Below are 14,779 nucleotides of genomic sequence, written 5' to 3'. Positions count from 1 at the left end.
GCATAATGAGAGCCACTAATATGACACAGGAGTGGACAGAAAGAGATTGCCTGAGTGAAATGAAGGAAAGTCCTTGAGGTCAGTAGGAGAAAAGGATAAAAATGGGCAAAGAAAGAGAATGAAAGACACCAACTTCAAAACAGAAAGATGAACTGAAAAGTGTTCTGACAGTGGAGACCTTATTCTTGCCCCACAATTCAACAAAAATAGACCTAAAGTGTCTCTATCAGATAGGTTAGGGAAGAAAGCATAACCTCAAAAAAAACCAAAAATCTATCAATTTGTTCATTATAGTTCATAAAGTGTTGGGATTATGAAAGCATCAAAAATCCTTATAAATCATTTAGTCTAATTCACTCAATTCAGATGAGAAAACTGGGTCTACCAAGGCTAATTAACCGGCATTCAAGAAAACTAAGCAATTAATGATTAGAACTAGAGCTAAAATGTACCCCAATTTTCACTCTATCTACCTGCCTTTCATCTTTATCTAATACCACAGTTTCCATTTGGTAACTTACTTCTTTATTATGCTAAATGTCATTATATATTTTCATTCTTAAACAGTAGGCATTGGTTGACTGGCTCAAAATGAGTCTATTTCAATCATTTTCTTTTAAAGGTCTTCCATTTCTGCTCAATTTTACTCTCCCCTCACCAACCAACCCTATGTGTTCTGAGTAAATCTCAGAGTTGTCTAGAAAACTTGTTGGCTAACTGACATCTAAGCTTCCAAAAAAAAGTCAGAATATGAAAAGGCACACATAGTGCTATGCTATAAAAAGAAGAGTTGGCATTGCACACCTCTCTTATCATCTCCATGAATGTATACATAATTTACAATTGCCAGGAAGTAGGAGGATATTCTTCAACAAATGGGCTCAAAATCCCTAAATAGGTAAGACAGTAACAAGATAAATTATCTCAGCCTTACAATAAGGGACTACAGAGTACAAATAAGGCACATAAAGTACACAGGCATAAAGTTGTTCACATGTGTTTATATTCTTTATAAACATGCATGTTCTGTGCACAGAATGTAATACGTAAAAAACGTTTTCAGGTCTCAAAAAATCTGATGTTTTTGCTACTTTTATATTTGATTTAGAAAAAATACAAAAAGTGCAGGTATTAACTCATATATAAAAAAGGACAGAAGGCCTAGAAAAGAGGAACTATACATGTCCTTACCACTTAGAAATGGTTGTTGAGGCACAGAGTTTGTAGAAAAGACACCAAGTTTGGAAAGGATCCATCTAGAAGCTTTTTCAATCTGGAGCTTGTACTTTACAGGCACTCAAGTGGGCACACTGGTGCAAAGCAGTAGTGAGTGAGTCACCGTGTGTGAAATAGAATATGGAATGTTCTAGGCTGGAAGACTGAAAAATAGGAAATATGGTTGGTTATTAGTAACAGCCATGCTTACAACATCTTAACATTTTAGCAGCTTCCATATATCACTAATCAAAAGTCTGCAAGTTCCTCAAAGGTTAAACATGACCCAGCAATTCACACTCAGGTATATATCCCAGAGAAATGAAAACATACCCACACAAAAATACGCATACAAATGTTCATAGTAGCATTATTTGTAATGGTCAAAAGGCAGAAACAACCTAAATGTCATCAATTGATGAATGGATAAATAAAATGTGGTATTCCACAATGGAATATTACCCTGCCACAAAAAGGAATAAAGTACTGACACATGCTACGACGTGGATGATCTTAAAAACATTATGCTAACTGAAAGAAGCCACTCACAAAAGGCCACATATTATATGATTCCATTTATATGAAATGTTCATAATAGACAAATCTAACAAAGAGAAAACAGGTAAGTGGTTGCCTAGGGCCAGGAGACAAAAGATAGGTGTGACTGTTAATGGGTAGAGGGTTTCTTTCAGAGGGTGATGAAAATGTTCTAAAAGTCTATTATAGTAATGGTTGCACAATTCTATGAATATAAAAAAGGCTCTAATTGTACACTTTATTTATTTGAAAACAGGTTTGACTCTGTCACCTAGGCTGGAGTGCAGTGGTGCAATTATAGCTCGCTGTAGCCTCAAACTCCTGTGTTCAACCAATCCTCCTGCCTCAGCCTCCAGAGTACCTAGAAGGACAGGAGCATGCCACCATGTCCGACTAATTTTTTAATTTTTTGTAGAGATAGGGTCTTGCTGTGTTGCCCAGACCAGTCTCTATTTCCTGGTCTCAAGTGTTCCTCCTCCCTCACCTTCCAAAGTACTGGGATTTCAGGCATGAGCTACCACGCATAGCCTTAAATTGCACACTTTAAATTGGTGACTTCAATAGCATGTGAATTATATCTCAATAAAGCTGCTACTTTTAAAAAACTACAGTCTATAACTTCCTAACTACTAACCAATATCTGACATATTATTCTATTTCACCTTATAACTCCATATAATGAGAAAAGCATTGAATTCAGTGATAAAACCAGATTATTGGCAATCCTAAAACCATAGTCAAGTAACAAGTTCTGAGCTTCAATTTCCTTGTAGGGGAAAGGGGAGTCCTCTTTGGTACACCACCTCATTTTTCTCCCAATAACACAGTAGTATCCTAGAGTAAATTGTGTTTATTCTAAAATCAGCTATGTCTGTTGTATTTACTATAATTACATAGTTTAGTTGCATATTACATCAAAAATGAGTGCAAAAATAAAAAGTTTTGTTGCTAAACATTAGGTCGTGTAATTTAATTAAGGGAAGCCACTTTAAAAACATTTTAAAGAAAATGTCTTGGCTATGCATCACAAGACTGGTGAAATATAAGCATTCATACACTTATAAAATATTTAAGGAATGTATCTTTCTTTCTCATTTTAAACAATATTCTATTCAGCCAACCCAACTGCAGGTATATTATATAGCCAATATTGTTTAAGAGAGCTTCTACTCTATACGTTATTTGTATAAAAGACGAACGTAAGTACACTACTATTATTCCACGTCACACTCTAAAGTGTGAAAATTGACCCTATTAAATTTGAATTATCTCTTACAGAGGTTGAAACTTGTCTACTCTTCAAGTCTCCAGGCCCACTACAGTCCCATACTCTCTACAGATATCTTCATCTGCTAAACTGAAAAAGGTTGCCCAACGTCAACCCTTCAAATTCAAGACTGTTAAAGTCCCTCCTTCTTGTGCTCATAGACTCTATGTGTGAAGGCATTTTTTTTTTCAAGTATCTCTCAGAATCCTCCCTTTTCAAAGCTAATCCTACATCTGACCTACATATTCAGGTGACCATTATGCTCCCCCAAGGTGACCATTACACAAAAAAAGTGTTACTTACACTCATGCTCCATAGACTCCTCCCTTCTACTTCACTTCCACTTACATTTGTGCTTCTTCCTTCTCACCTCTCAACTTACTCCTCAACTACCAGCCATTTGCACTCTGACGCCAACTACTTCCTAATGACTGCAAAAGAATTCCAAGTGGTCACTCTAACCGATCTTTGGCCTCCCCTCTCTCACTACTCCAATGCACCTCAGATATTGCTTCCTAGCGCATAACTCTGATTACCCCAGGCTTGGTAATTCAATGGTTCTCCCAATGCCTACAGAAAATTGTTCAGGAATTCATTAACCTCATCAAGATTCTAATGGAAGAGACTAAATTGCCAGCCCATCTCCCGAATGTTATCCAGACTTCAGTCAGAATGAACTCTTTGCTCTGTGCAAATATATCCCATGCCTTCCTACACACAGATCACACAGATCTAACGCATGCTTTATTCCATCTGGAAGGCCCTCCCTTCATTTCTATGTATTGAAATTCCTCTAAAATCATTTTTAAAGTAGAAAGTCAGTCAGCACTCAGAGCCTCAGATTTCTCAACTACAAAATGAGAATAACACCTTCAAGGCTGCTATATAAAGATGACAAACCATTATTAGTATCAAGTATTGTTAAGCATAAACTTAGAATAATTGCTGGTAGATAATACTCAACAAATGTTATTACTCTTGTTCGCTAAAGACAATTAAGTGCCCAATAAATATACTATAAATTGACAAAACAAAACAATAGAAATATCTTTTCCAGCCACACTATGCTCTTTGCTCACCAATCAACAGTTTAAGGTTTGACACCTCTGGAAGTCAAGATGATAAAAATTCCTAACAACATTTTCATTTTTTGGAACTCTCACATAGATTTATGATGCAAAAACAACCACTCTCTATTTCATGATTTCGTCAGGAACAACTTGATTCACTGATATCTACCAAAATGGGAAGAGTGGAGCAAGGTAATAATTTTATCACTTACTTTATTAAAAATTGCACTAAAGGCCGGGTGTGGTGGCTCACGCCTGTAATCCCACCCAGGAGGCCAAGGTGGGCAGATCACGAGGTCAGGAGATCGAGACCATCCTGGCCAACAAGGTGAAACCCCATCCCTACTAAAAATACAAAAATTAGCTGGGTGTGGTAGTGTGTACCTGTAATCCCAGCTACTCAGGAGGCTGAGACAGGAGAATTGCTTGAACCCAGGAGGCGGAAATTGGAGTGAGCCGAGATTGTGTCACTGCACTCCAGCCTGGTGACAAAGCGAGACTCTGTCTCAAAAAAAGAAAACAAGAAGCAGTAGCACACATATAATTTACCATCTTAACCATTTTAAAATGTACATTAAGGCTGGGCACGGTGGCTCACACCTGTAATCCCAGCACTTTGGGAGGCCGAGGGGGGGGAGATCAAGAGGTCAGAAGTTCAAGACCAGCCCGACCAACATGACAGAACCCCATCTCTACTAAAAATACAAAAACTTAGACAGGTGTGGTGGCACGCACCTGTATTCCCAGCTACTCAGGGAGTAGCTGAGGCAGGAGAACTGCTTGAACCTGGGAGGTGGAGGTTGCAGTAAGCCGAGATCATGCCACTTCACTCCAGGCCTGGGCAACAGAGCAAGACTCCATCTCAAAAAATAAAATAAATTAATTAATTAAATTAAAATGAAAAAAGTGTACAATAAATACATGCACACTGTTGGGCAACCATAACCACCATCCATCTCCAGAACTCTTTTCATCTTACAAAAGTGCAACTCTATAGCCATTATGGTCAACCCCATTCTCTCTGTCACAGTCTGATAGTCACCATTCTACTTTCTGTCTCTATCAGCCTAAGTAAAATCATACAATATTTGTTCTTTTGTAACTGGCTTATTTCACTAAGTGTGATGTCCTCAAGAGTCATCTATGTCGTTATTTACTGTTTCCGTAAGAACTCCAAAATCACATAGGGACATAGTTTAAACATACTCTAGCTAAGGTAGATTCTATGGCACTACACCACAGATTTGGAAGATTCAAATTACAGAAAGAAAGGGAAAGGGAAAATAGCATGTACTTGATAATTAGGTATGTTGCCAGTTACTCTGCTAGGTGCATTTCACACAGAACTTAATTAAGTCCAAACAACTCTAAGGAGGTAGATGATTATCATTCCCAACTGACAAATGAGAAAAAGGTTCAGAAGAACACACAATAGCAAGCAGGCCTCCCATGTCACTATCCTATTTCCATTTTGTTTTCATTATAGAACTCATCACTAACATATGCTTGGTTTTATATACTTATTTAATTCCTTATTGCCTTTCTCCCTAACTAGAACGTAAGCACCTATGGCCACTGTATCCTCTAACCAGCTCAGAATCAGAGAGGTAGAGAGTGGAGGGGCAGGAATGGGGAAGTACAAAACAAGTAATGTCATAAGGGAAATGTGCCACACGTGCACACTATATGCAGATTTTTTTTTTTTAAATGGTTGAGACTGGCTGGATATGGTGGCTCACACCTGTAATCCCAGTACTTTGGGAGGCCAAAGCAGGAGGATCACTTGAGCCCAAGAGTTTGAGACCAGCTTGGCAACACAGGAAGACCCCATCTCTATAAGAAATAAAATAAATTAAAAAAATAAAAGGTTGAGGTCATTATACTAGTGGAAGGGTCACATTTTTACAACAAAATTGTGTCTATGATATACACAGCTTAAAACTTGAACATCTTATCATCTCTAGCTGTTCTAAGATTCTTGCCTCCACATGTACACTTGAGACGGAGTGTCACTCTGTCACCCAGGCTGGAGTGCTGTGGCATGATCACAGCTCACTGCAACTCCTGCCTCCCTGGTTCAAGCAATTCTCTGTCTCAGCCTCTCGAGTAGCTGGGATTACAAGCACCCGCCACCACACCCGGCTAATTTATGTGTTTTAGTAGAGATGAGGTTTCACCATGTTGGCCAGGCTGGTCTTGAACTCCTGACCTCAGGTGATCCACCCACCTCAGCCTCCCAAAATGCTGGGATTACAGGTGTGAGCCACTACACCCAGCCCACATGTACGTTTCTTAGATGCTCAGAAATGGGGAGGCTTTTTTATGGCCAAAGATCCAATTTGATGGGTTTTTGTTCCGGTTTTTGGAGTGGGAAGTTGGGTAAAGGGTAGAAGATAAAATTCCTTGGTCTCCAGTGAGCCCAGATTCTATTATTATATCCTTGTCGTCTATGAATTTTTGTTGTTTTTCATCAAACTTTACCCAAGGAATTGTTCTCTGCCTTCTGGCTAAGATCAAGGGTAGTGCCCCTGAGGACTTTACTACTAAGTATGAATTAACATGGGAAGCAGATACTAAGTTGTGATAGTCTACTTACACCGTAAATATATGCTCACTAGAACAGTAACTATATTTACCAAAATACAGACTTCCTTCCTCTGCTTCAGAATAAAAGTGAATATTCCCACTACCATGCATTGCTACATTTTCTGTTAACATTTGTTAAAACGTTTTATTAAAACCCAAGAAATTAATGACTGAATACATATTACTTTCTCAAGTTATATTTTTCCACAATTTATACTAATAGCAACGACCTCTACAATTAGAGAAATGTGAAATGTTATGATGAGAAATCAGGATTTCCAAGGGCTTTCACTGAATAAATCCTCACTTGTAACATGTCTACATTTCCCATTAACTTATTGTTTTCATAATTTCTTCTGATCACAGTACAAAAAATGTTAGTCATAAAAGGAGTACTGTGTTCGCAAAATAATGTTATCTTCACTGATGTAACAAAAAGTCAGTGGTTTCCTTTATGTGGTAAACAATGGGCCTTGGGAAGCACATTCCCTGTTAAATGTCTTTTACATATTTTATACACAATTGGTTCAACTTCCTAATAATCACCATTTACCAGAAATGTGAAAGAAAAAAATCATCATGATACACAATACGACTAAGTAAGCCAAAAGGAGAAAAATAAAAGAAAACTATAATGGCTCACTGAGGACAGTGGAGTAGAAAATACTTCCAGCTTACACCAATTATCACTTAATATTACCTTTTTAAACTGAGAATATCAGTTTCAAGGCGATAAAAATCTCACATCTTTTCTCTCCTCCTAAGAGATCATGCCATCAGCAAACTCAAATATCCTCCTGGACATCTAAAGGACCTCAAACCTAACTGGTTTTTTTGTTTTGCTTTGTTTTTGAGACAGGATCTTGCTTTGTCACCCAGGCTGGAGTGCAGTGGTGTGATCACAGCTCACTGCAGCCTCAACCTCCTGGGCTCAAGCAATCCTCCCACCTTAGCCTCCTGAGTAGCTGCAACTAAAGGCATATGGCACCATGCCTAGCTAATTTTTGTATTTTCAGTAGAGTCGGAGTCTCACCATGTTGCCCAGGCTGGTCTCGAACACCTGGCCTCAAGCAATCCACCCAGCTCAGCCTCCCAGAGTGTGGGATTACAGTCATGAGCCACTGTTCCCAGCCTTAACTCTTAATATACCAAAATCTTTGCCTGCTTCCAGCCTTGCTCCTTACTAAACTCCTTACTAAATAATGCTATCCTTATTTTAGTTGCTAATGCCAAAAACCTAACAGTCACATGTATTTCCTTTCTTTCCTTCACACCCCCACATCTAAACCAACAAGTTCTGTCAACCCGATTTTCAAAATACCCCATATCCTAACTCAGACCACTTCTCTCCAAATCCACTGCTGCCACTCTAGACAGAACCACCATTATCTCTGCCCAAACAATTCAAGGAGACTCTTAGCTGATGATACTCCTGCATCTCCTCATTTCCCATTTCTCCACATAGTAACCAGAATGATCTTTTAAAAATATAAATAGCCAGGCATGGTAGCTCACACCTGTAACTGCAATACTTTGGAAGGCCAAGGCAGAAGGATTGTTTGAGCCCAGGAGTTTGAGACCAGCCCAGGCATAATAGCAAGACCCCAACTCTACAAATAATAATAATAATAATAATAACAACAAAAATTAGGTGGGCATGGTGGCACACACCTGTAATCCTAGCTACTTGGGAGGCTGAAACAGGAGGGTTGCTTGAGCCCAGGAGGTCAAGACTTTAGTGAGCCATGATCCTGCCACTGTAATCCAGCCTGGGAGACAGAGCAAGACCCCATCTCAAAACATAAATTGAAATTTAAATTTAAATTTAAAAATAAATAGAATATAAATGTATTCATTCCACCAATGCTCAAAGTCCTCCACTAGTTTTACATAAAATACAGGGGAAAAAGTCCATGGTCAAATATCTCTGACTTTTCCTTTCCCCTATTCCAGCCACACTAGTTTATTTCCACATTGGGCCTGTGCAGTTGCTAACCCTCCTGCCTGGAAAGCTTTTCCCCTGGGCATGGCTGCTCCCTCGCTTCATTCAGATCATTGCAAATACTACCCCCCAAAGAGGACTTCCCACATACCCTATCTAAAATAACAGACACCATCACTCTCTAAGTAAACTTAATTTCTCATCATAGAGTTTATCATCCATTATTTGTTTACTGTTTGTCTACCTGACTAAAAAACAAGCTCCAGGAGTTGGAGGGGGGAGCTGTCTTGTGGATATTTATAATCCCCAACGTCATCTCAATAAACATTTTTTGATTAAACAAACGATGCCCATGATAACAAATGACATGCATCAAAGAAAAATACCAATATGCATATTTTCAATTTATTCAATAAAATGCATATTAACAACTTCATAAATTTCCATCGTGCTGCCTTTAGAGGACCTTAGAGTAGTGTAGAATAATAGGGAAAGGGAGGGAAACTTGTTGCCTTCAGCACATAAATCCAATACATTTGAATATCTTATTTTACATCCATGTTGAGATGGAACCTAATGTCTCAAAAAAATAACAGATTTGAAACTGTTTTTATTCCTGTTAAATACTGGAATCAAACTTTATCCAAACAAGCTTAAAAGTAGAAGCAATATTCAGATGAAAACCTAAGAATACACATTTGACTTAGTTCCCTTTTCCATTATCCCTCAAGATGATTATATCAATATGAAAGAAAAAATTCAAGCATCATTAGAAATTAGAAAGGAGTCTCACCCCTCACCTGAAACGTTTGAATTTTCACAAAGGTATTTTGAGGTAAGAGAAAAGAGAATCAATCTGCCCTTACATCAGCCATATCTGCTGTGCTATACTCTAAGAGCCTGCCTGCCAGTCTACTCCACAAAGGTGAGGCACAGAAGAAAATGGCCCACACTTAATCGCTCCCCTCCATCAAATTCTCTGCATTAAATACCGACTGCAATCTTCAACAGACTCCATCTAGCCTCCAAGAGAAAGACAGAATACAATCTCGTGTCAAGCTGTGATACAGCCTGTGCTATTTATCAACACTAAATAAAGTGTACAGCCTTACCCCTTTATCCGGGTTTCACTTTTCAAGGTTTCAGTTAACCTCAGTCTGAAAACATTAAATAGAAAATTTCAGAAATAAACAATTCAAAAGTTTTAAATAGCACATCATTCTTAGTAGCATGATGAAATGTCACGCTGTCCTGCTCCATCCTGCCCGCCCAGGACATGAATTATCCCTTTGTCCAGTGTGTCCACATCCACACTGTCTATGCTACCCACCTATTAGTCACTTAGAAGCAGTCTCAGTTATCAGATCCACTGTCACAGTATCACAGTGCTTGTGTTCAAGTAACCTTTATTTTACTTAACAACTGTCCCAAAGCACAAGAGTAGTGATGCTGGCATATTGTTATAATTGTTTTATTTTATTAATTATTGTTGTTAATCTCTTATTGCACCTAATTTAGGAATTAAACTTTATCAGAGGTATGTATGTATAGGGAAAAAAATGCAGTATATATAGGATCTGGCACTATCTGAGGTTTCAGGCTTCCACTGGGATCTTGGAACACATCCACTGAGGATAAGGGGAAACTACTATATAGGAAAAAAAATCACCAATCTTACGACATGAATTGTCAAAGACAGAAGACTGGTGAAATTCTCAGAATTTCAGAGATAATGACCTTGAAATTCTTAACAAAGATGTGAAAGGCAAAACTACTTGCTTTTCTAAGATAGAAGTTCTTTTTGTGGCGGTAGGTGGTGAGGTGGTCAGGCTTACCAAAACAGCACCTGCAATCAGCGTTAGAGATGATAAGACACTTTCAAGAAAACACAAAGCAAGTAATCAGAAAGATCAAGATACAGAGGCCATTAACAACACTATCCATTTTCCCCTCTCCTTCTGGGCTCAATGAAGAATTTTACTTTCTTTTTCCCTCTTGAAGTTAGACACAGTCATGTGACTTTTGTTGGGCAATGAAATGTGAGTAGAAGTGACCTATAAACTTCCACAGATGCGGCTGGGCGCGGTGGCTCATGCCTGTAATCCCAGCACTTTGGGAGGCAAAGGCGGGTGGATCACTTGAGGTCAGGAGTTTGAGACTACCTGGCCAACATGGTGAAACCCTGTCTCTACTAAAAATACAAAAATTAGCCAGGCATGGTGGCGTGTGCCTGTAATCCCAGCTACTAGGGAGGCTGAGGCATAAGAATCGCTTGAACCCAGGAGGCAGAGGTTGCAGTGAGCCGAGATCATGCCACTACACTCCAGTCTGGGTGACATAGCAAGAATCCATCTCCAAAAACAAACAAACAAACAAACAAAAAACTTCCACAGATGCATTTAATTGTTTGGCTGTGAACCTCTCTCTACTGCTGTCTCAGTAATCGATGACTCATTTTTTCATATAGAAGTGCAATGTGTGCCTTTACAGGAAAGACAACTTTCCCTGAAAGGTACAAACTTGATACATGTGAGAAATAATAATCTTTGTGTTTTAAGCGACTGATAATTGGATGATTATTTTCTTATTGCAGCATAAGCTAACCTACCTTGACTAATATGTTAGTTATTTGAAAATTCCAATAAAATTATCAAAATTCAGCAAATCAAGAAAATCTGACAGGGGCTAGTAGTTTGAGAGATGGACAGAAAAACATATAACTATGACATCAATAACGAGAAATGGATTATAACTAAACAAACAAAGGTTTCTTAGTGGAATGTGCCTTTGGAATCAGTAATCTCATCTCAATGTTTAAAAATGTTTAAATAGTAGGCTACCTCTGCAAGGATGCACTAAAACTTATAATACCATTTGCCTCCAGAAAAGAATACTGTATAGTAACTAAAAAAAAAAAAAAATGGGAAGAAGAGAATTCTGGTTTCTGATCTGACCTGAAAGAAGCTTGGAAGTCATCACTCCAAAATAAGTAAAAACCTGAACAAATTGAAAAAAAAATCAACAATTCATCTTAGCTCCTTGAAAGAAAAGAGGTCCCAAGGGAAACCACTGCCCCCAAAATTGGAGGGACATACAGAAGGATACAGAGAATCACAACTTACCAACCCATGAGCAGAAGGGTTGAGGGAACCAGTGCCAGGGAAGAAAAACCTGACCTGTAATTGACAAATGGTTGGAGGATCAATGTAAGAAAGTCTGAGAGTCAAAAACTCCAGGGAACCCAGTCAGAAGGGGCCTATCGCACTTTTTCTTACTTTGACCTCCAGGAGCGAGACCTAAGTTCTCACAGTGAATATCAGAAAAATCTCCCCCTACTTCCAACAGAGAGAGAGAGGAAAAACAACCATTTTGAAATACACCACAACATTATGTTTTTAACAAGGCTTGCCCACAGGAAAAACTATCAAGCCAGAGACTAACCTGCTGAGGTTTTAACTTGGGGGTAGGGAAATACCTAATCCCAGTCAGCTTTAGCCTTCCATGTGGAGGAAAAGAAATACCTAACTCTAGCCAGTTCTAGCCTTCCATGTGGAAGACAGGAAATACCCAACTCTAGTCTACTCTAACTATACTGTCCCACCTAAGGGAGTAAGCGTACTGAAAAGCATTTGTGAAGCTGATAATCTAGAGGCACAGCCTCACTAAAAGACTGAGATCTAACCATAGGACTACAGAAGATTTCCCCTTCCTCCACACCTTACCACCACATTATAAAACCCTACATTAAACAGTTCCTTTTACACAGCACATCATGTCCAGCTACAAAGAAAAAATTACAAGGCATACTAAAAGGCAAATAACATGGTTTGAAAAGACAGAGCAAACATCAGAACCTGACTCAGATATGGCAGGACATTGGAATTATCAGATCAAGAACTGAAAACAACTCTGGTTAATATGCTAAGCTAAGAGCTCTAATCAATAAAGCAGATGACAAAGCCAAATATATATATATATCTGAGATTGAGGATATCTCAATAATAACCTCAAAAAATGGAAAGCAAAGAGTAAAAAGAGTGGGGAAAAAAAAGAGGACAAAACACAAAACTCAAGAATTGTGGGACAATTACAAAGAGTGTAACATGTGTGAAAAGGGAGTACCAGAAGGAAAGGAAAGGAACAGAAGAAATACTTAAAATAATAATGACTGAGAATTTCCCCCAAATTAATGTCAGATATCAAACCAGATATCCAGGAAGCTAAGAGAACACCAAGCACGATAAATGCTGATAAAAACAAAAAAAGCCAACAAAATACCTACACTTAGATATGCCAAATCATATTCAACTACAGCAAATCTAAGATAAAGACAAAATCCTGAAAGAAGCCAGAAGATTAAAACACCATACCTATAGAAGAACAAAGATAAGATTTACATCCCCAGAATTTTTCCCCAGAAACCATGAAAGTAAGAAGAGGGGGTCGCTTCCAAGATGGCCGAATAGGAACAGCTCCGGTCTGCAGCTCCTAGCGAGATAAAAGCAGAAGACAAGTGATTTCTACATTTCCATCTGAGGTACCTGGTACCTCTCACTGGGACTGGTTGGACAGTGGGTGCAGCCCAGGGAGGGCGAGCCGAAGCAGGGCAGCTTGTCGCCTCAACTAGGAAGTGCAAGCGGTCAGGGAATTTCCCTTTCCTAGCCAAGAGAAGCTATGAGTGACTGTACCTGGAGGAGCAGTACACTCTTGCCCAAATACTGCACTTTTCCCATGCAGACCAGGTGATTCCCTCCCATGCCTGGCTCAGCAGATCCCATGTCCATGGAGTCTTGATTGCTGCTAGCACAGCAGTCTGAGATCTACCTGGGACACTGGAGCTTGGTGAAGGGAGGGGCATCTGCCACTGCTGACACTTAAGTAGGCGGTTCTATGTTCACAGTGTAAACAAAGCAGCAGGGAAGCTCGAACTGGGTGGAGCCCACCACAGCTCAGCAAAGCCTACTGCCTCTCTAAATTCCACATCTGGGGACAGACCATATCTGAATAAAAGGCAGCAGACAGCTTCTCCAGACTTAAACATCCCTGTCTGACAGCTCTGAAGAGAGCAGTGGTTCTCCCAGCACAGTGTTCAAGCTCTGATAACGGACAGACTGCCTCCTCAAATGGGTCCCTGACCCTCGTGTAGCCTGACTAGAAGACACCTCTCAGTAGGGACCGACAGACACCTCATACAGGCGGGTGCCTCTCTGGGATGAAGCTTCTAGAGGAAGGATCAGGCAGCAATATTTGCTGTTCTGCAACCTCCACTGGTGATACCCAGGCAAACAGGGTCTGGAGTGGACCTCCAGCAAACTCTAACAGACCTGCAGCTGAGAGGCCTATTAGAAGGAAAACTAATAAAAAGAAAAGAAGAGCATCAATATCAACAAAAAGGACATCCACACCAAAACCCCATCTGTAGGTCACCAACATCAAAGACCAAAGGTAGATAAAAACACAAAGATGGAGAGAAGCCACAGCAGAAAGGCTGAAAATTCCAAAAACCAGAATGCCTCTTCTCATCCAAAGGAACACAATTCCTCGCCACCAAGGGAACAAAACTGGACAGAGAATGAGTTTGATGAATTGACAGAGGTAGGCTTCAGAAGGTCAGTAATAACAAACTCCTCTGAGCATGTTCTAACCCATCGCAAGGAAGTTAAAAACTCTGAAAAAAGCTTAGACGAATGGCTAACTAGAAAAATCAGTGTAGAGAAGAGCTTAAATGACCTGATGGAGCTGAAAACCACAGTATGAGAACTTCATGAAGCATACACAATAACTTCAATAGCCGAGTCAATCAAGTAGAAGAAAAGATATCAATGAATGAAGATCAAATTAAAGAAATAAAGTGAGAAGACAAGATTAGAGAAAAAAAGAGTGAAAAGAAACGAACAAAACCTCCAAGAAAATATGTGACTATGTGAAAAGACCAAATCCACGTTTGATTGGTATACCTGAAAGTGATGGGAAGAATGGAACCAAGTTAGAAAACACTCTTCAGGATAATATCCAGGAGAACTTCTCCAATGTAGCAAGGCAGGCCAACATTCAAATTCAGGAAATAGAGAGAACACCACAAAGATACTCCTCTAAAAGATCAACCCAAGACACATAATTGTCAGATTTATCAAGGTTGAAACGAAGGAAAAAATGTTAAGG

At 39.3% G+C, this 14,779-nt stretch overlaps 1 protein-coding gene across 11 annotated transcripts in view; it reads right to left on the bottom strand.

Annotated features, from left to right (window-relative positions):
* The window catches only part of FRYL (FRY like transcription coactivator), a 283,769-nt gene that overhangs the window by 223,491 nt on the left and 45,499 nt on the right, over positions 1-14,779 (bottom strand). For 7 of the 11 annotated variants that reach the window (XM_073012404.1, XM_073012413.1, XM_073012408.1 and 4 more), the window contains exon 2: positions 1,192-1,379. The exons of 3 other annotated variants lie outside the window; for them this stretch is intronic. The gene's annotated coding sequence lies outside the window, so the exon portion shown is untranslated. Of the gene's footprint in view, positions 1-1,191; positions 1,380-4,824; positions 4,955-14,779 lie in introns of those variants that run through there. One more of the 11 variants, XM_073012405.1, reaches the window with a different exon arrangement.

This window comes from Chlorocebus sabaeus, chromosome 27 (assembly GCF_047675955.1).
Source record: "Chlorocebus sabaeus isolate Y175 chromosome 27, mChlSab1.0.hap1, whole genome shotgun sequence".
NCBI lineage: Eukaryota > Metazoa > Chordata > Mammalia > Primates > Cercopithecidae > Chlorocebus > Chlorocebus sabaeus.
This window is presented reverse-complemented; position numbering and strand designations above follow the sequence as displayed.